The sequence below is a fragment of the Phyllostomus discolor genome, chromosome 1 (assembly GCF_004126475.2).
Source record: "Phyllostomus discolor isolate MPI-MPIP mPhyDis1 chromosome 1, mPhyDis1.pri.v3, whole genome shotgun sequence".
NCBI classification, from domain to species: domain Eukaryota; kingdom Metazoa; phylum Chordata; class Mammalia; order Chiroptera; family Phyllostomidae; genus Phyllostomus; species Phyllostomus discolor.
The window spans coordinates 63,969,742-63,990,427 of NC_040903.2; the positions used below are offsets into that span (position 1 = coordinate 63,969,742).

The window sequence follows — 20,686 nt, forward strand, 5'->3', positions numbered from 1 at the left end:
GATCCTGAGCCCTGCACTTGTACACTCAACTATTTGGAACCTCCACCTGGATTTCTAATAGGCTGCTCAGGATTAACATGCCTGAAAAAGAACGCACACCCTTCCCTATACCTGTTCTGATCATCCTCAAATCCTGTCTGATTCATTACCAAGATGCATTTTGAATTTATCCTCTTGCTATCATCTCTCATCTGCAGTATTTTCTAACTAGTTTCCTGTTACTACCTCTATTTTTACCTAGCAACATTTTCTCCGTGGAGTCAACAGTCATATTTTCAGATTTAAAACGTATTATAACTCCCCTACACAAACATCTCCAAAGTTGGTGTATGGGAAGAACACAGAGTTATTGTTTATTGAGTACAGAGTTTCAGTTTGGCAAAATGAAAAAAGTTCTGTGGATAGATGGTGGTGCACTTGGCACAATGATCAATTAGAATAAGATTGAAACCTATTACCCTAGTCTACATGCTCTACATGATATAGTTCCCCTCATTTCCCCTACTCTCATCCTCACTTAGAATAACCTACATCTCTAACACCTACTTAACTCTGACCACATTGGTCTTCTGGTTATTTCATGATCCCACCAAGGTTGCCACACCTCCAAGTCATACCCTGTTCATTCCTTTTGCCAGTGGCTCTCTACTCTTGGACCTTCCATGGATTTTTGTTGTCATAAAAAAAATTCACATATATAAATATATATGACTACCAGAAATTCTGCTAATTATTTCTGCACTTGCTTATTGTTTATTGTATCCCTCTTTGCCCATATCCAAGGTAAGTTTCTTGGAAGCAGGGGCCTTTTCTAATTGTTCACTACTTATTCTTCACTATCTAGAACAATGTTTTTCAACTTGTTTGTACAATAAAATTTCTGGAACTCTGGTAAGTCCTATGGAATCTTCTCAGAATAGAATTTTTAAATGCAGACAATAAAAAAATACTTACAAAGCAAAGCAATTATATTGAAAAAGTAACCTAAAACCTTACATTTTTTGCATATATTAATATATGTGTCTATCTGTGAACAGAGAGTCTTATTTCCTTTGAAGTAAAAACTGTAATCACTAGTGGAAACTGTGATCACTCATAATTTCAGGGTAGTGAGGATGATAAACCTTATCCTGAAGTATCTGAGACACTTATAGTGGATTCAAGATGGCAGCAGAGTAGTTCAAGTTACACTTGTCTCCTCCCAGAACCAAACTGGAATTACAACTAAAATATAGGGAAATCAATCTGAATAACCAACTGAACACTAGCTGAAGAGAAGTATTACAACTAAGGATTCACAAAACCCACATCAACACTGGTAGGAAGGGCAGAAAGTAGCAAAAAGTTTGGTCCCATCCCCAAGGGTGGTGGCTGAGATTCCAAGGGATATCTCAGCTGCAAATGTTCCCCGTCAGACAAATGGGGGTCTCAGCCCCACACTGGGCTCCACAGCCAAGAGCACCAGAACCAGGAGGAGGCACCCACATAAAATCTGGCTGTGAAATCATTGAAGAATTCATCCAGCAGGGAGACTGGTGTTGCTAGATACACAGGTGTGCTCTTAAGGGGCCAATGTACAAAATTTCACTTGCAGCCACTCACACTAGGGCAGAATGGACTAGAGTCATGTGAGGACAGACTGGGGTTTGTGGCTCTAGGGAGAGAGTGAAAGAGACAGCTGCAAGAACCTTGTGCTGAGTCCCTCACCCATACCACAGATGCCATCTTTCTTGGGTGGAACACTTTTCTCCTTATGGCAACAGCCTGGGCAAATGCAATAACCTCACCCTGCATACCTTGTGCCCTGCTAAGAAGTCAGCTGCCTGGCTGAGGTGTAGAGATCCAGGCAGACTCAGGGGGTGTCAGTAACTAAGTTGTGCAGCTTCAGGGCCAGTGGCCATTACCCCCACTTTCCCATGAAACTAACTGCTGCCTCTATCTCAGGGGAGATCCACTAGCCATACCCTCCTGACTCCTGGTGACCCTGCCTTGCTGAGCTCAGTCTCCTGGAAGAATCGGGGACAGACTGAGTTGTGTAGCTCTAGGACTGGGGCCATTTTTCCCTCACAAGTCCAATCAATGCAAAGTCCTTCCTTCACATGGCTACAGTCTTGGTCTATTTGCACCAGATAAACCCTGAAGGCCTCACCCTGATGATTCTCTGAAACCTAGTCTCAACACAAACATCTGTGGGTTACTGGCAAGGGGAAGCTGGACTAGGTATACCCTGGAACTTTTGCTGAAAGCCCTCAGACCTAGTACTGGCAGGGAGTTTGAACCTGTGTCAATCTGGTTCCTACCAAGTGACTCACTAAGAAGCTACCCTGTGCAATTCAAATACTACCAGAGGCTGTTTCAGTGATTGAGTCCAACAGGCAGCCAGCAAGTTGAGACAGGCAGAGGTGGATCTCATGATGCCTTGGGCATTTTGCTGACCAACCCCTGAGTTCAGTGCTGCTGGAAGCTAGCACTGGTGTGCAGCTTGGTCCTCCCACTACATACCAAGGCCCAGCAGAAGCACCCACAAACTGTGGATCTCTTTGTAGCTCAAAACAAGCTGCTCAAGGCCAGTCACAGGCAGCATCTAAAACTGATAAGCACCAGAGTACTCCCCCCCAAGAGACCCCAGAACCAACAAACCTAGTGGCCAGCTTCAGACAACATCAGAAAGATCCAATGAGCTTCAAAAGTGGCATATCCAAAGGGAGGTTTTCACAGGCACCACAACCTGCTCAGAGGAATTCTACTTCATATGGTCAGCACCTGCACAGCAGCTCATACACTGTAGTTGGGATTGATACTCAGTCAGCCAGCCAGAGGGTCAACCTCATGTACAAACAGGCCGATAGCAAACAACACCCATTTACAACAGGAAGCTGACATGAACCACGCAAGGAATATTCCTAGAGGATCCAGCTCAGGTGATCAAGGAGATTGTGGCACCCAGTGGTACCTGCCACATAAGGCCACCCTACCAAGGCTGAGAAATACAGCAAATCTACCTCCTATGTAGAAACAAACACAAAGAGATAGCAAAAATGGGGAGATGAAAAAAGAAGCCCCAAATTAAAGAATATGAGAAATCTTCCAAAGAGATAAATGAAATGAAGGCAAGCAATTCACCTGGTATAGAGTTCAAAAATATGGTTCTAAGGATGCTCAAAAATTTAGGGAGAATTTCAAGGAACTTAGAACTTCAACAGCATGAAGAAAGACATAGAGACCATAAAAAAAGAATCAGTCAGAAATAAAGAATACAATATCTGAAATAAAGAATACACTAGAAGGAATAAACAGTAAGTTGAGTAAAGCAGAGGATCAAATGAGAGATTTGGAAGACAAGTTAGCAGTAAACATTCATGACACTAGAAAAAGAAAAAAAGAATTTTTAAAAATGAGCATGGTTTAAAAGACCTTGGGAACAACATGAAGCATAACAACATCTGCATCATAGGTATACTAACTAAAAGGTGAAGAAAGAGCAAAGGATTGAAATCCTATTTTCAGAAATAATGGCTGTAAAAACTTCTCTAACCTGGTGAAGGAAAAGGACACACAAGTTTAGGAAGTGCAGAGAGTCCCCAAAAAGATGAACTCAAAGAAGGCCCATACCAAGACATGTCATAATTAAAATGACAAAGTTCAAAGACAAAGAGAGAATCTTAAAAGCAGCAAGAAAAAGTTAGTTACAATTAGTTACTTACAAGGGAGCTCCCATAAAACTTTGACAGCTGACTTCTCAACAGAGACATTTTAAGTCAGAATGGGTTAGCATGAAATATTCAGTGATGAAACACAAGGACCTACAATCAAGACAACCTACCTAGTAAGGGTGTAATTTAAAATTGAAGGAGAAATAAAGAGCTTCTCATACAAGAAAAAGCTAAAGGAGTTCATTACCACCAAACCAGTATTAAAGGGAAGATTAAAGGGTCTTTTTTAAGAAAAATAATAAAAAAAAAAACAGAGGAACATATTTATAAAGAATAAAATGGCAATAAATATGCACTTGCTAATACTGTTTTTAAATGTAAGTGGTTTAAATACTCCAATCAGAAGACATAGGGTAGCTGAATAAATAAGAAAACAAGACCCACCCACAAGGTCTGTCCAGAAGGTATCCAGCCATGCAATATGAAAAATAGAGACACTTATTAAAAAAGATACAAGATACAAGAAACATTGTACATAGGACAATGATGCCTCAGTCCCCTTCAAAGTAGGCACCTTGGGACCTCACACAATTCTCCCAGTCACCATCAGCTGCCCTGTCATATTTTCTTGAATCTCATCAACAGTCTAAAATCTCTTCCCTTTCAAAAGTGATTTTAGTTTTGAAAAAAGACAGAAGTTGCAGAGCACCAATCTGGCCCATAGCAAGGTACTGAGTCACCTGAGTGATTTGATGTTTCACCAGAAAACTCTGCATGAGACGTGATGCATGAGCCAGTACATTGTCATGATGAAGCTGCCAATCACTGGTTTCCCATAGTTGTGGCTTCCTGAATCATCCTAATAGTTTCCACAGAAGAATGTTCAAGCTTAACGCAAAATGTGATGCAGATTCATTCCTTTCCTTGTCTCAGTCATTTTGAATGCTACAGATGTGCAGTATACATGGCTCATTCAATGGTGTCTACCACCCCCAGTGACTAGTACAGTGAAGTCATCATTGCTCTCACATGCACATTCCAATCCACTCTCGTTGGCTGCCAGGTTACATTGATGTCACACAAGCCATTTTCATTATATTAACAATGGCTGGACATTTTTCAGAAAGACCTTGTATATGCTGTCTACAAGAGAGCCACCTAAGAACAAAATAGACACACAGACTAAAAGTAAAGGAATAGAAAGAGATATGTCACATGCTGTGGCCACATGGCTCAATTGGTTGGAGTGTCAATCCATGTATCAAAAGGTTGCTCTTTCAATTCCTAGGCACATGTCTAGGTAGGGGGTTCACTCCCTGGTTGGGACACATATGGGAGTCAACCAATTAATGTTTCTCACATCCATGTTTCCCTCTCTCTCTCTCCCTTTATCTCACTCTAAAAATAAATGAAAACATGTCCTCAGGTAAGAATTAAAAAGAACACACATTATGCAAAGAGGAATGAAAGAAAAAGCAGGGGTAGCAATACTAATATCTGACAAAACAGAGTTTAAAACAAAGGCTATAAAAAGAGAAAAAGAAGGACACTATATAATGACAAAGGGAGCAATCCAAGAAGAGAATATAACCCTTGTAAACATATATGCACACATCAATGAGCACTTAAATATGTAAAGCAAATCTTGATGGACACAAAGGAAGAGATTAACATTAATACAGTCACAGTAGGAGACTTTAACAAACTCATGACATCAATGGATAGATCTTCAAGAAAGAAAATAAACAAAAAAAAATAGTGGCCTTAAATGATACACTAGATCAGAAGGATTTAATATCTGGATTTGTTATCTTCAGAGCATTTCACCCCCAAACAGTGGAATATACATTCTTTTCAAGTGCACATGGAATATTTTCTTGGGTAGACCACATGTTAGGACAGGAAACAAGTTTCAATAAATTTAAGAAGACTGAAATCACATCAAGCATCTTCTCTGACAATAATAATATGAAATTAAAAGTCAATCACAAGAAAAAAACTGAAAAACACACAAAGACATGGAGGCTAAATAACACATTCCTAAACAATGAATGGGTTAAAAATTAGATCAAGGAAGAACAAAAGTTAGCTTGAAACAAATGAAAATGAAAACAAAACAACCTAAAATCTATGGTACACAACAAAAGTAGTCCTAAGAGAGAAACTCATAGCATTATGGCCTTCTTCAAGAAACAAGAAAAACCTCAAATATACAATCTAACATTATACTTAAAGGTACTAGATAAAGAAAAATAAAGCCAACAGTGAGTAAAAAAAGGAAATAATAAAGATCAGAGTAGAAATAAGAGTCTTAAAAAATACGAAAGATTAATGAAACCAAGAGCTTGTTCTTTAAAAAAAATAAACAAGAGTGACAAACCTTTAACCAGACTCATAAATAAAAAATAGAGAGAACCCAAGTAAATAAAATAAGAAATTAAAGAGAAGTAACAATTGACACCAAAGAAATACAAAGGATTGTAAGGAAATATGAATAGCTATATGCCAACAAATCAGACAATCTGAACAACATTGATAAATTTCATGAAACATATAATCTTCACAACTAAATAAAAAAGAATCAGAAAATCTGAGTAGACCAGTTACAACTAAGGAAATTGAAACAATAAAACAACTCCCAAAACAAACAAAAGCCCTGGACCAGATGGCTTCTCAGATGAACTTTACCAAACATTCAACAAAGAACTAACACCTATGCTCAAACTATTCCAAAAAATTCAAGAGGAGAGAAGACTTCCAGGTTCACTTTACAAGGCCATCATTATCTTAATTCCAAAACCAGATAAAGACATTACAAAAATTACATGCCAATATCTCTCATGAACATAGATGCTAAAATTCTCAACAAAACATTTCCAAACCATGTCTACCAATATAGTAAAAAGATCATATGCGATGATTAAGTGGGATTTATTCCAGGGGTTCAAGGTTCATACAATATTCAAGAATCAATTAATTGGTACACCATTAAACAAAATAAAAGGATAAAATTATATGATCATATCAATAGGCACAGTGAAAGCATTTGATAAAATCCTAGCACCCATTTATCATAAAAACTCCACAAAGTGGGCATAGAGGGAATATACCTCAATGTAATAAAGGCCAAATATGAAAAACACACAGTCAATATCATACTCAATAGACAAAAACTAAGTGTTTCTCCTAAGATCAGAAACAAAACAGTGATGTCTGCTCTCACCACTCTTATTCAACACAGTACTAGAATTACTAGTTACAGCAATCAGACAAGAAAAAGAAAGAAAAGGTATCCAAATTTCAGAGGAAGAAGTAAAACTGTCTTTATTTGCAGATGACATGATACTGTATACAGAGAACCCTAAAGATTCCACCAAAAAAAATACTAGAAGTGATAAATTAGTTCAGTAAAGCAGCAGGATACAAAATACCCAGAAAACAGTTGCAATTTTATGTACACAATAATGAACTATCAGAAAGAGAAACTAAGAAAAAATCCCATTTACAATTGTATCAAAAAAATAAAATAAAATACCTAGGAATAAATTTAACCATGGAGGTAAAAAGACTTGTATTAGGAAAATTTTAAGACACTGAAGAAAGAAATTGAAGAAGATATAAATAAATGGAAGTGTATACCATGTTAATGGATAGAAAGAATTAACATAATTAAAATGTCCATACTACCCCAAGCAATCTATAGTTTCAACACAATTCCTATCAAGACACCATTGGCATATTTCAGAAAATGAGAACAAATATTAAAAATAAAATAAATGGAACCACAAAAGACCCCAAGTAGCCACAGAAATCTTGAGAAAGAAGAACAAATTTGGAAAAATCTTGTTACCTGATATCAGACTATACCTCAAGGCCATAGCACTCAAACGAGTATGGTAATGATATAAAAACAGACATGTAGATCAATGGAACACAATAGCCCAGAAATAAACCCATGTCTTTATGGCCAATTAATATTTGACAAAGGAGGCAAGAACATACAAAGGGGTAAAGACAGTCTATTCAATTAATGGTATTGGGAAAATTGGACAGATATGTGCAAAAAATGAAACTAGACTCTCTTCTTACAAAGTACACAAGAATAAACTCAAAATGGATTAAATGTTTAAGTGTTAGAGTCAACACCATAAAATTCCTAGAAGAAACCATAGACAGTAAAATCTCAGATATTTCTCCTAGCAGGAGATTTTCTGCTATAGCTCTACAGGTTAGGGAAACAAAGTAAAAATAAACAAATAGAAGTACATCAAACTGAAAAGACAAGTCATTGAATGGGAGAATATATTCATCAATGAAACCTGATAAGGGGTTCGCATCCAAAATTTATAAAGAACTTATATAATTCAACACAAACCCCCTAAAAAATCCAATTAAAAAATGGGCCAAAGATAAACAGACACTTCTTCAAAGAGAACATACAGATGGCTAATAGAAGTATGAATGGATGTTTAATGTAACTAATCATCAGAGAAATGCTGATTAAAACCACAAGGAGATATCACCTCACACCTATCAGAATGGCTATCATTAATAAATCAACAAAGAACAAGTGTTGAATGAGGATGTGTAGAAAAGAGAACCCTCATGTACTATTGGTGGGGATGCAGATTGGTGCAGCCATTCTGGAAAACAGTAGGGAGTTTTCTCAAAAAATTAAAAATGGAACTGCCTTATGACCCATCAATTCCACTTCTGGGAAAAAATCCAAAGAAACTTGAAACACTACCCCTATGCTCATTACAGCCTTATTTACAATAGCCAAGCTATGGAAGCAGCCAAAGTGCCCATCAATAGAGTAGTGGATAAAAGAGCAGTGGTTCATTTATGCAATGAAATACTACTCAGTCATAAAAAGAAGAAAATCTTACCATTTGTGACACCGTGGTTGGATCTGGAGAGTATTATGTAAGTAAAATATGCTATTCAAAGAAAAACAAATACCGTATGATTTCACTTTATGTGAAATCTAATGAACAAAATAAACTCACAAACAAAATAGAAACAGACTGATAGATACAGAGAACAGACTGACAGCTGTACGAGGGGACAGGGGTTGGGGGGCTAGGTGAAAAGGTGAGTGATTAAATAAAACAAAACTAAGGACTTCCGGCAAGATGGAGGAATAGGTGGTCGCACCGTACCTCCTCTTACAACCAAGATTAGAAAACCAATAATTTACAACAATAATTTACTATCAGAATAACACCCAGATCCGGCAGAGGATTTATCTGAATGGAAGTCGGGCAGCCAAGAGGTTGAAGTAGACGCGTTCATCCGGACTGGTAGGAGAAGACGAGCCGGCGGGCGCGGAGCTGGCTCGGGTCGGGGGCGCGGAGGTTGGGGGAAGGTTTGGCGCGAAATTGGTGCAAAAGCCATCGGGCGCGTAAGAAGGCAGCGGTGATCCCTGAGTACGCAAGCTGCAGCTGGCAGACCCAGAGGGGTAGTGATTGTGGACCAGGGCAGAACTCGCGGCCCGGAAGCCCAGACAAGGGTCTGAGTCCAGGGGAACGGAACTACCGCCATTGTTTTCTCCCGCCCCACCCCCACATATAACGTCACAATCTAGCGACCGGGATGCCCGGCCCCGGTGAGCACCTAAGGCTCCGCCCCCCACCGTAACAAGAGCAACCAGACCGGAAAAAAAAAAAAAGGAGAGATAGGGGAAAAAAAAAAAACCATGTTTTCAACAGAGCAGATCAGTCCCCCAGGACTCACCCTTTTGAGCGACCAAGAATTAGCCAATCTATCAGATGCGCAGTTCAAAACACTGGTGATCAGAAAGCTCACGGAACTGGTGGATTTTGGACGAAATTTAGATGAAAGAATGCAGAGTACCATAAAACAGATGCAGGAAGACACGCGGAGGAGAGCCAATAGTGAAAGGAAGGAATATGAGTCTCAAAACAATACAGTGGACCAGAAGGAAGATAGAATCAACCAAGCAGGAAAGCATGATGAAATAAGAATTCAAAAAATTGAGGAAAAGATTAAGAGCATCCAAGACACCTTTAAACGTTCCAATATCCGAATTATAGGGGTACCAGAATCAGAAGGGGAAAAGCAACAGATTGAGCACGTATTTGAACAAATAATAAAGGAGAACTTCCCCAATCTGGCAAAGGGAACAGTCTTCCAAGAAATCCAAGAAGCTCAGAGAGCCCCAAAGAAGTTGGACCCAAGAAGAAACACACCAAGGCACATCATCATTACATTAGCCAAGGTAAAAACGAAGGAGAGAATCCTAGAAGCAGCAAGAGATAAGGGGACAGTCACCTACAAAGGAGTTCCCATCAGACTGTCAGCTGATTTCTCCAAAGAGACCTTACAGGCAAGAAGGGGCTGGAAAGAAATATTCCAAGTCATGAAAGACAAGGACCTACATCCCAGATTGCTCTATCCAGCAAAGCTCTCATTTAGAATGGAAGGGCAGATAAAGTGCTTCTCAGATAAGGTCAAGTTAAAGGAGTTCATCATCACCAAGCCCTTATTTTATGAAATGCTAAAGGGACTTATCTAAGAAAAGAAGATAAAGAAAAGACATGTATAGTATAAGGACAGCAAACTCACAAATATCAACAACCACACCTAAAGCAAAACCAAAAGAAACTAAGTAAACAATTAGAACAGAAACAGAACCACAGAAATGGAGGGCACATGGAGGGTTAGCATCAGGAGGGTGGGAGGAGGAGAGAGGGGGAAAAGGTATAGAGAATAAGTAGCATAGAATGTAGGTTGAAAATAGATAGGGGGAGGGCAAGAATAGAACGGGAAATGTAGAAACTAAAGAACTCATAAATATGACACATGGACATGAACTAAAGGGGGAAATGTGGGTGGGAGGGGGTACAGGGTGGAGGGGAGAGAAGGGAGGAAATGGGACAACTGTAATAGCATAATCAATAAAATGTATTTAAAAAAATAAATAAAAAAAAGATTATCATTAAAAGGCTAAATAAATAAATAAATAAATAAAACAAAACTCACAGACACAGACAACAGTGATTACCAGAGGGCAAGGGAGGTGGGGAGAAGTAGAATAGGGTAAAGTAGGGATAAATGGTGATAGAAGGAGATTTGACTTGGGGTGGTGAACACACAATAGAATATACAGATGATGTGTTATAGAATTGTACACTTGAAATATTTATAATCTTATGAACTGATGCCTCCCCCAATATATACAATTTTTAAAACCTAAAACAATTATATTGTAATATGAAATGATCTAAGGAATATGAATAGGTCTATATAACAAAATTATAGGTCATGCTAATACCTCTGTAGTTTTATCTACATTCAAATGACAAGAAGTGCTAGCTTTCAATTTGAGATTAGTGAAAATAAAACTGTAACTTGTTTCTTAGCCAAGTCCAAGAACATGATGATGCTAGAGAACATCTGGCACATAGTAGAAACTCAATAAATACTAACTGAACAAGTAGAATAATTAATAAACAAATATCAATCCAAGTATTTATTGTATTTAACTATAAATAATAAATATACATGGAAATTTTGACTTACTGCTACTATGTTTATAATTTATTAATGAATGTTATGGATTGAATTACATCCCCTGAAAAAGACATGTTGGAAATCCCAACCTTTAGTAGCTCAGATTGTAACCTTATTAGGAAACAGCATTTTTAAAGAGACAAGAAGTTAAAATGAAGTAATTAGGGTGGGCCCTAATTCAACATGACTGGTGTCCTTATAAAAAGGGGAAATTGGAGAAAGATATGCACAGAGAGAAGACTATGTGAAGAAATACAGGAAGATGCCACATAACGATAAAAGCAGAGATCAATCAGAGTGATGCATCTAAAAGCCAAGGATGTTAAAGAGGGCCAACAAAACCACAGAATCTAGGAGAAAGGTCTGAAACAGATTCTCCTTCACAGCCCTCAGATAGAACCAACTCTGCCCACACCTTGATCTCAGGCTTCCAGCCTCCAGAACTGGGGAACAATACATTTTTGTTGTTTAAGTCACCCAGTGACTTTGTTGGCAGATGCAGGAAACAAATACAGTGTGCTTTAGGGAATTGGGTACTTCTGTAACAAATATCTAAAATGTGGAAGTAGCTTTGGAACTAGGTAATGTATAGAGTCTGGAAGAGAAAAAATTAGATTGCCTAGAAGAGACTGTTAGTAGAGATTCTGGTAAGAAAAAAAGAGAAATGTAGAGAAAACCTCTCTCCCCCTACAGAATACATATATTGTCAAGAACAGGTGTTGCTGGAAATGTGAATGTTAAAGGTGCTTCTGGTGAGGTATCATATAGAAATGAAAACCATGCTATTGGTAACTGGGGGGAAAGTGATCCTTTTAATAAGTAGGCAGAGACTTTGGCTGAATTGTGTTCTGTGGGGTAGAAAGTAAAACTTGTAAGCAATGAATTCAGGTCTTTAGCTGAGAAGATTTCTAAGCAAAGCATTAAAGGTACTGTCTGCTTTCTCCTTACTGATTATAGTAAAACGCAAAAAGAAAGAGATAAATTGGAGAAGAAATTATTAAACAAAAAGGAGCCATAACTTGAAGATCTGGAAAATTCTCAGCCTATCCATATTGGAAAAAATGAGAGAGCATGTTCTGGAGAGAACACTAAGGGGGTGGCTGGTGGGTCCAATTAATTACTTCAGCAGAAACACCCACAGGTTTCACAGAAGGGGGCCAGAGATGGGACAAAATGAAGGAAGGCTGTCAGACCTCTGGGATACAATAGGCAGAAAGTGTGCGGACGGAGCTACTAGGATGTAGATGTCTTATGTTTCAAGAAAAAGGAAGAATGATCTATGGTGTTACAGAGGCCCTGGATGTGCCAGGACCACCACCAAAAGGGTCCAGATGTTCCCTCCTCAAATCTAAAAGTCAAGGTTCCGGCCCGTGGCCAAGGGGCTGAAACCCCACCCTGATGAGTCCAGAGGACAGAGCATTCAATTTCAGAGCAACCTGAAAATTTAATGAAATTTGCCCTACTGGCATTCAGACTTGCTTGGGACCTGTGACTCCCTTCCTCCTTCCAGTTTCTCCCTTTTGGAATGGGAATGTCTATCCTATGGCAGTCCCACTTTGTATCTGAGAAGCAAGTAACTTGTTGCCTGGCTGCACGGCTGTATAAGTAGAAAGGAATTTTTGCCCCAGGAGGAATCATACCCCAACTCTCACCCATAACTGATTAGGATGGTTTAGATAATGAGTTTTAGAACTCAGAGTTCATGATGTTTACATGGAATTTTGTACTTAGAGTTGATGCTGGAATGATTAAAGCATTTGAAGATGCTGAGACGGAGTGAATGCTATTTTGCACATGGAAAGAATGTGAATTTGCAGGGACAGGGAACGGGGCCACAAAAGGCAGGCTGTTATCAGTTGAATTGTCTCCAGAAAAAAACCCCATATTGAAGTCCCAACCCAAAGTACTTCAGAACATGACTGTATTTGGAAATAGGGTCGTTCCAGAAGTAACAAGTTAAAAGGAGGCCATAACAGTAGGCCCTTATCCAACATGACTGGTGCCTTTATAAAAGGAAAGATTTGGAAATAGACATGCTGAAAAGAAGACTATGTGATGAGACACAGGGAGAGGGACATGTGAAGATGAAAGCAGAGGTCAAACAGGTGAGACATCTACAGGCCAAGGAGTGCCAGTGAGGGCCCGCAAAGCGGCAGAAGCTAGGGGAGAGCCTGGAACTGATTCTCTGTCGCGGCCCTCAGCAGGAATCAACTTCAATGACACTTTGATCTCAGACTTCCAGCCTCCAGATGAGGGAGACAATAAGTCTCTGTTGTTTAAGCCACAGAGTTTGTGGTACTTCATAAGAGCAATGTTAAGAAACAAATCCAATGAGTTATAGCATTTATGTTAGAAATATCACAGACACTTCTTTGAAGGTGTACTCAAGCTGAAACTAAAGTCAGACCATAACCACAGGACAGATTGGCTGAAGAGAAGGACCTGTGGGCTTGGTGTAATGTCCAAATGAAAGCCTGAGTTTGGGTGCTACCAGTAGAGCTCTGCACGCATCTGCAGTAAACAGTCAAGAAGATGGACTCTCCCATGATCGGGTCTGTGAAGAAAGATCTGAGCTCAGCCAAGGTGAGTTAAATATTCCTATTTCTGCAGCAAGAATTCTTGCCCTGAGATTTCTCACACAAGAAGCATGGTGAGTGAAAAGTCAGGTAACTTGGGAAACCAGTCTCTGCTCAGAAACTCACAAAGGTTCTTTTGACCTAAACTATTAAGACAAAGATTCCTCCTAGTCTTTTAAGGTTTCCAACATAAAACAATAGCACTCTGTCTCTACACTAACCTCAGGGGGCTCCTGGTCTATGCCAAGTTCTGTAGAAAAGCATCTTACAGACTTTACTCAGACTCCACAACTACTGTCTCTGTGGGGGCATCATCCTTATTTTACATATGAACAAAGTAATAATGAAGTCTTAATTAATTTGCTGAAGATCCCATAGCTAGGTGAAAGATGAGTTCTAATCCAGGTATTTCTGACTCCAAAACTCACATTCCTATGCACTCTGCAATCTGTCCAGGCAATTTCTCCCTACTCCTTCCTTTCTCAGCACATTGATCTTCTCCCACCTCTTAAAGAAGCCATGCTTATTCCTATATCAGCTCATTACTCAAATTCATCATCCACTCTGAAATGTCTTCCTGCTCCTAGCTTGGCTCAAATCCAGGATTCCTTGTGAGAATTTCTCTGACTACTCAAAAGTACAATGCTTTCTTAATAAGCCACACACATCTATTGAATACCTGCTGAGTAAAGGGCATTGTGTGGTGGAGCTGATGGAGTGAGATAGAGTGTAGGAAAAGTTAATTAAAAAGAGCACCTTCGACCCTGGCTGGGTGGCTCAGTTGGTTGGAACATTGTCCCATACACCAAAAGGTTTCAGGTTCGATCCTCGGGTGGGGCACATACCAGAGATAACCAATCAATGTTTCTCTCTCACGTCAATCACTTCTCTTTCTCTCTCTTTCTCTTTCTCTCTCTCTCAAATAAATAAGCATATCCTTGGGCAACTATTAAAAAAAAATAGAGCACCTTCCTCACTATTAGTACAAAGTTTTGATGACTCTCTTCTCTGGGCTCATCAAGGACTTGTGGCAGTCACATACTATTTAGTGATTTAGTGTATATTGTTTTATATTACTTTCCAATATCTTCATATGTAACTGTGTAGTCTCCACAGCAGACTCCAAGTTCCCTGAGGAAGGGGACAATACCTAATGTATATTCAAGTATTCCCTAACAGTAGCCTGGGAATGAAGCATCTTTGTAGGGTGGTAGTTTGGAAAATAGATAAAGTCAGAGAATGGACAGTCTTGAATGTCGGGTGGTCAGTGGCTATTCAGTAAATGTTTATTAAAAGAGAGACTGAGTGAATGAGAAATGGGAACTGGAAGGAAGTTCAGATAGGTAATTTCACAGCTATTCTAACAAACCCTGAGGTAAACTAATGGATCACTGTTAACCTGGAGGATTTCTAGTAAAACTGTGCCATTAAAATACATTACTAGTAATTCTGGGAGATAAGGAAGATATATATGTTTATCTCATCTGTAGGGGACACAAAATTAAGTGGGGCAGCAAGCATTTTGAATGATACTATCAGAATTCAGAAGATTGCAATTAATTAAAAATATGACTAAAATCAATATAATGATATTGAATAGAGATAAGAGTATATTATTGAATTCAGGTTTAACAAATAGTTCAAGTATTTGTCTATTGACCTATTCATGTAAACTTTGTGTGTCCAATATTTTGTTTTAAGGATATGAAAACTCATAAGACACACTCTGGCTTTAAGACACTTACAGGCTATAGGAGTTGCTGAGAGACGAGATGAGGAAACTGTGCAGGGAAAGCAAGTTTTTCAAGGAATTTTAGTCAATCACACCCTCAGTTATGAAACAAGTGATACAGCTAACACTGAAGTCAATACATTGAATCAAGAGCTGAAGTCATTAGCTGCATCAATAGGACATCAGGAATTATGAGGTCACATCTACACACTAACAAGCCAGCCAGCATCCCAAGGAGACCTCCAAAAGGGAAAAGGTTCAGAAATCACAGGACAAGAATAACTGATGACACCTGGACTCTGGGGAAGAGAAGACTTAGCAGACTGTGATGAGATGTGGTTGAACTGGCAGAATGATAGACTACTTCAATATTTGAAAATCTTTAATATATATACAGTGAGCTCAGAGAAGTCACCCCTGGACACACAATTTTGGGAATCATCATCATCATGCAAGTGGTGTCTTCTATTATCAGAGCCAACAAGGGTGCTTGAAAATCAATGAAAAGAGATAATTAGGGGGCAGTGGGTAGTACTGCTGGCCATGGCCAAATTCACTGGCAAATAGAGGGCCGAGGGCCTGCAGTCTACAAAGAAGATGGGGAGGAAGTTGCATGGTGGTAGATTTTATTTCAACATAGAGAAATAAGACTATGCTCATAGAGACAAAATATGGTGAATTCCCTTTTAAAATCAGAGGTAGACTATCTGTATTGTGAGAAATTGAGTAGCAGAAAAACTAAGGTGTCATCCAGACTTAGGATTCTATGATCTGTATATTGTCAACACTGAACTGTACAGGTAAAGGAAGAGTAGATTTTTCAGGGGTGGAACTGACATGCAGAAAACATTTTCCAAGAAGATTATTACTTTGTGAACAAGGACTGTGAGGGAACTGGGAGCAGAGAGAAGCAAAGGACAAGGACAACTGCTGATGAAGGTTGTCCAAGCCCCAGCATTAATTAATACAATGCTCTTTGTGCTTCCCTGAACAAATCTCCAGGACAATGATTTGACAACGAATTGGAACGTAAGGAAAGTTGGGGAACCATGCCTGCGTAAGGTGGCTCTGGAAATGAGGGCCTAACCGGGGTGAGGAAAACAGTCATGGAGAACCAAAAGCTGAAGCAAGAAAGATTAAAGAGGAAGAGTTCATGGGATCTGGTGATTTATTGTGTATGCTGGGGAAGAAATGCAAAAGTAAATATATTCTTGCTGATTTACTAGATATGGGAGGGAGGCAAGGAAGAGAAAGCCTTTAGTCAGGTATCACACAATTACTACTACTGAGTATTTAAAAGGATGACAGACCCACTGCAAGAAATGGTAGTGATCTGGGAAGAAGTAACTGCTAAGCACCAGTGTTGATTTAGTTCAGGATAATTGCTGATGGCATTCTCAGAGGTGCTGAAGAGAGCGAGTTCTATTTCCTTGAGATTAGCCAGTCTGCCCAGGAGAGCTCAGATGTTACTGGTGTTGTGCACACCACCCGTGTGTGCTGCTGTGGAACAGCGAGGTGCTCTGGAGACCAGGCTCTGGAGACCAGGCTCTGGAGACAGACACCCTGGGGCCAGTAGTGGCTCCAGTACTCACTGGCTCTGTGGTCTTTTCATCTCTGTGCCCTAATTTCCTCACTTGGCAAATGGGCACTATAAGTGTTCTTACATAATAAGGTTATAGAATTAATTAAAGTAACACAGGCAATGTGTTTACAACTATGCTTAGTACATAGTAACTGCTCAATACATATTTGTTCTTATTTTATTATGACTACAACTACTATTGCTATTACTATTACTGCCACTACCTGAAACAAATCAACAACAAAGTCTCATTGAATATGTTAAGGGCCTCAGCAAGGTTAAATGTAGTCAAAAATGTGGAGTCTTTCAAATTTGACACTGCTCAGGATTCATAACACGTCACTGTCTAAAGTAAATAAACAAGTAAGCAAGACTTGAGAGAATTCCTGAAATATGACCCTGGGTCCCAAGGCAGTGTGGGAATCCCAGTGAGCCCTCCAGCATTATCCTGACTCGAGGGACCCTCTCCTCGGAGGTCTGCTGCACTTTCTGGCTAGCCTTACTCAATGGTTTCACACATTTACTGTTGCTATAGTAAAGGATTTCTTAGTTATCGGGATGTACAAATCAGTCTGTAAATAAGTAGCTTTTCTTCATTCTTTCATCTCCCTAGTCTGTTATAAACTATGACAGGTGTCCCTGAAAAGGAACAGTCATTCTACAAGAATGAGGAAATGTTAGACACGAATAAAGGAAAGAGCGCTGGGTTAAAGTTCAGACTGCGCTGTGTATCTCCAGCTCTCTGACATTGTTTCCTCCCTCATAAAATTGGAATTACACCTACTTGGGCCACCTCAAAACACTAGCATGCAAGTAAAGTGAAAAAAATGATATATAAAAGCACTGTGGATATGAAGAATACCTTAGAACAGGGGTCCCCAACTCCCCTCCCCACTCACCATTAGAAACTAAGGTACACAGCAGGAGATGAACTTGAATGTAATCCACCTGAATGTAATGCACTTGAATCACCCTGAAACCATCCCTCCCACTGCCCTACCTCACACCCATGCATGGAGAAATTGTCTGCCACGAAACCAGTCCCTGGTGTCAAAAATGTTGGGGACTGCTGCCTTAGAAGATATTTATTATATCACTCTATTGGCTCAATAATTCTCAGAGAAAAAAAAAGTATAAGATTCTCCAAACTTGAAGAGTATTACTTAAATAGCATAGAATTTTCTTCCATTTAACCAATTTCATCATCACTTCTACCACTTCTCAGAGTCATTCTGAGGATTAAACAAGATCATGTTTTAAATGGAAACACTAAATTCAACCTGGGGTAATAACATTAACATCCATTTAGCGCCAGGCACTATGCTTAGAACTTCATGGGCATAATCTTACTCAGTTTCTCAAAACAACATTCCAGTGAACAAACTAGGTTGTCCTGTCTTGCTCATGAGAAAACTAAAATTCCAAGAATTTCAATAACTCACACAAGGCGTCACAGTCCTTGTCAAAGCTGGGACTTCAGCTCAGGGCTGCACCTCTCAGCTGTACTGCCAGGCCACACCCTTCACAAGCTACTGACTCATTCTTCTCCGAAACCAGCCTCGTAGGCTCTTGAGGCCAACATGGACCCACAGGGAGGTTCCCAAAGAGGCCCATCAACAATACAGCTGTGAATGCTAAGCTATCTGTGAATGAAATTTCACATAAACAACTATTTATTCTTCAAAAGTAATTCGTACTTCTAATACCTACTTCCTACAGTAGCAATTACTTTTGCATCCCCTTCAGCTAGCAATTAAGATACATGGCATACTCTATATTACTGCACATATTAAAATATCCAGATTTACACTTTGGGGAGCCATATATAATATCCAAATATACGTCTTTGGGGGAAATGCATCCTAATGACACAAAAGCGTTGAATTTTTCCTGAAACATGCTTGGCATTCAAAGTCAGAAAAAATAAGGAAGTTGCATGAGCTAGAGAAAATAGCACAGAACAAACTGATCTGGACTCACAAACCCCAGCTCTACCACTTATGGAGTTTATCACCTGACTGAGTTAATCATTTCTTTGAGCTTCTATTTCTTTGTCTATAAAATGAGAACGCTAGCACATAACTAACTCACTAGGTTGTCACAAAGTTCAAATGCAATAGTACAGAATGCATGAAACTCCTAGAATAGTGCTTAGTTGCTATTCTCTTCTGTGCCAGGAAGAGATAATAATATGATAGCACTCATGCCATGAGACCATGAGAAAATAGTTTCACAGTTTCACTGAAATTATAGATAACCTGTCATATATCTAAAACTATTTAGAACATTTATGGCCAGCCATATCCTTTCTACTTTTGGAGACAGCCCAATATACCTTAATACAAGAAGACTGCCTGAACCAGATGTACAAAAGGAGACATGTGGCCTGGCTGGTGTAGCTCAGTGGATTGATTGAGTGTGGGCTTGTGAACCAAAGAGTTGCTGGTTCAATTTCCAGTCAGGGAACATGCCTGGGTTGCAGGCCATGTCTCCAGTAGGGGGGTACACAAGAAGCAACCACAAATTGATGTTTCTCTAAGGAAAAAAAAAAGGAAACATGTGCACTGGGGAGTAGAAATGAAACTTATTTTCCTCAAACTTACTCTTCTCCTTACTCTCAATTGTCCCAAGAGCATGGGTCATTCAAAGAGGCAGGTTAGGGTGGTGGTTAGGAGTACCGTTATGGAGTCAGAGGGTCCTAGGTCCAAAGTCTAGCCCTTTCTCTCACTAGTTAACTGACTTGGAAAGTTGCATAACTATCTAATCATCAGTTTCCTCTCTCAAGTAATAATAACAAACTTACAAAAATACCCACTTATATGAGGTGGTATAGAATGAAATGAAATTCGTAAATCTCTTATCACATAAGTGAACAGTAAATAAACAATTATGGCTTGATGATAATGACAATGATGATGATGATATATGACATGGAAAGATTTGCTGCCTGAATGATATTAAGAACCTAGGGTCCTAGGAATTTGAGTCTGTGTGTGTGTGTGTGTGTGTGTGTGAGAGAGAGAGAGAGAGAGAGAGAGAGAGAGAGAGAGAGAGAGAGAGAGAGAGAAGCTGCTTTCTGGGCTGCCATGGCCAGTTTCCCATGGTTGAGTCCTGTGGTCATTTGAATCTCCCACCATTCCCTCAAACTCCCTGGCCCAGCCAGGAGACTTAGACAGCCAAAGTAACTTCCATGGAGTATGAGGAGTGGAGAGCCCAGCTCAGCTCCAAAACCAGCCTTTAGAAAATCTACAGCAGGGCTGTCAAACTCACTTTCATCAGCCTCGAGGTTGCCTTCAGAGGGCTGAAATAATTTTAGGACTACATAAATGTAATTACTCCTTAACTGTTAAGGAGGTGAAATTATACTCGGCCCTTTGAAGGCAACCATGAGGCTGACGTGGCCCCTGGTGAAAATGAGTTTGACACCCTGATCTACAGGCTTTGGATCAAAGTGTGGAAGTCCCCTAAACCCCACTGATAAAAGTAGTGCCAACCGAATGTATTATTTCCCAAAACCCCTCAGGAGCTCTGCCCACAGAGAACTGAAGGTCCCTCGGAAAGTGTGATTCTCGAGACGACATCAGTATCAGCATCTAAAGTGCACTTC

The 20,686-nt window shown here is 39.5% G+C and overlaps 1 protein-coding gene across 1 annotated transcript in view; it reads right to left on the bottom strand.

The window, feature by feature from the left end:
- Nucleotides 1–20,686, bottom strand: part of TMEM236 (transmembrane protein 236) — a 43,564-nt gene that overhangs the window by 20,585 nt on the left and 2,293 nt on the right. The gene's annotated exons all lie outside the window — the stretch shown is intronic.